This window comes from Penaeus monodon, chromosome 36 (assembly GCF_015228065.2).
Source record: "Penaeus monodon isolate SGIC_2016 chromosome 36, NSTDA_Pmon_1, whole genome shotgun sequence".
Taxonomy (NCBI): domain Eukaryota; kingdom Metazoa; phylum Arthropoda; class Malacostraca; order Decapoda; family Penaeidae; genus Penaeus; species Penaeus monodon.
In genome coordinates this window covers 24,370,027-24,372,526 of record NC_051421.1, presented here as the reverse complement: position 1 = coordinate 24,372,526, position 2,500 = coordinate 24,370,027, and positions in this window count along the sequence as shown.

Sequence of the window (2,500 nt, the reverse complement as noted above, 5' to 3'; positions counted from 1 at the left end):
AGATGCTAAGACAAATCCGGTTGACAATCTGGGTTGCCAGAGACAGGACATGCTTATTGTCCCTTAAACTCAAGCTACCCTAAATTTACTGTAGGAAGCGAAGGAGCTTAAAGATGGGAAGAAAGTGTGTATCTCACCACTGATCATCACACCCACAGGTCGTGATGGCTTTCCCGAATGTCGAAACGGAAGAGACCCCTTGATTTGGGTAACAGGGGCTCTTACTGCCTAAGAACTACTTCAGTGCTTCAAGTGCGAGAAATATGGTCACCACCAGGATAGCTGCAAGCCCAAGTTTGGTGTCTGTAGCAAGGCACACAGCATCGAGGAATGCCAAAAGGACACAACAGCCAAATGTTTCAACTGTGCCAAGAAGCTCCCCGACCTCCTAAGAGAAAGGAAGCACTCCCCAGCCGACATTGGACACCAACAAAAAGTTCTCGGCCGCTACAAGTGTGCAGATAAAGAACCCAGCAGCCGACCAACTCCTCTTTGATGAGGAAGACATAACTCTCCTGTTGAGCACTGTAGTCACTGCAGTAGCAACAGCTTTGGGGAGGTCGAGTGAGGAGACGGAGAATGCAGTCAGGGTCACCATTACAGCAATGACCCAGATCGCTGCAGCCGTGAAAGGGAGGAAATTACTGTACCTCAGGGCGAGACTCTCTTTCCTACTCCAACTCTGGCCAAGCCCTCACAGGCAGAACAAAAACAGGCTGATTCTGTGCAGTCATTTCAGGGCAGGCAGAGCTTAACCAGGTAAAACCAGCAGAGATCAAGAATACACAGGCAAAGCCTGAAAAGAGAAAAGCCAAGCAACAAAAGTCAGAACTACCAAAGGTTCTCCACCTCCCAGTAGACCCATAGCTAGCCTGACAAGTAACTCTGAACAGATGAAGGTCCCTCAGTTAGCAAGAACTTGTCAGACTCTGACATGTCAGATACCACAATTACTGGGGAAACTGACTCTGAATCTGAATACATCAGCATCACTAATTGCATAGATGTAATTGACAACAAGTAGCATCATGACACACAATCCAAGCATACTATATATATATATATATATATATATATATATATATATAATATATATATATATATATATACATATATATGTATATGTATGTATGTATGTATAGACATGTATGTGTGTATATATCATTCTCTAACGCTTTATGTATATTATACAAGATATTTGGATGTTGATGTTTTGCACTCTCAACTGATAATATTGATGTTAAGAATTACAGTAAAGGAGATAACAATAGTTGCATTAATCATGATGGCGTAGGTTATTTTAGTAAATGTCCATATTATTCGTATTACCTATAACGATCATAATATTACTCCCAAATGTTACGTCAACAATACGTAGCAAGCCCGGATGGTACACTTCACACCTCTGTCCCCCAAAGCTGTCCTTCTCCTTGGGCGGACGCAGCTGGTGGACAGAGGTGTGAAGTGTACCATTGTTTCCCTTCGTACTGTTGACATTTTGTACTATTCATGAAAAAACAGTAATAGTAGCAGTAGTACTACTGCTTAATTGTGATAATGCTGATGATATAGCGACTGTTAGTAACAACAACAACAAAAAAACAATATGAATATTGATGATCATTATGAAAATATGAGTAATACTCAGAGTTTTGTTAGTATAGACAGTGTTACATGGCTAAATACACACACTTTCAATTCATGGTTTATAGGATACAACGATATACCCACAACACTTAACCTTAACAAAATGTAGAGCAAAATGTTTTTAGTGTAAGCGTTTACGTACAACCCTTCCCCCTACGATCAAGGTTATAATACTCTTGGAAATATCAATAATTTCTTTATTATATATTTTTTGTTATATCGAGATTATCTTTGAATTTATGCAGGTGTTATCTGTTATCTTGGTGTTATCTGTTATATACAATATGAACAGAATAATGCTGATGACATAAATTTCAACTGAAGTCATGGATAAGAAAAGGCTAGAATATTTCTTAAACATTGAAGCTTACTAGGGCTTTTCTTAAGTAATAGTGACCATTGCTTATTTATGTTGTGGCAACCTCCATTCATGTTCATTAACCATTTACCAATTTTATTGTTGCAATTATGGGGTGAATATTAATAACCCCGCCTTAACATTTGCTATATCGATGGAATATATTTATAGGATAACTTGCGGTTCATGAAATCTTGCTCTGTATCATAACCACCATGTGTTAACCAATTTTCATGATTTGTGTACGAGGTATGACACTTAAATGCATTGACTTACTACTTATAATATAATATATATAATAATTGCTATATAATATATTATTATAATATATTTTTTAACCATTATATTTTGTCTATCAGTATATCTATTAACTATAGTACACATATATGTATATATGATATATTTTATATATAATTATTCTATAATATATTTTATATATAATTTTATATATGTATATGCATATACATAAATCATACTATATATATATATATATAT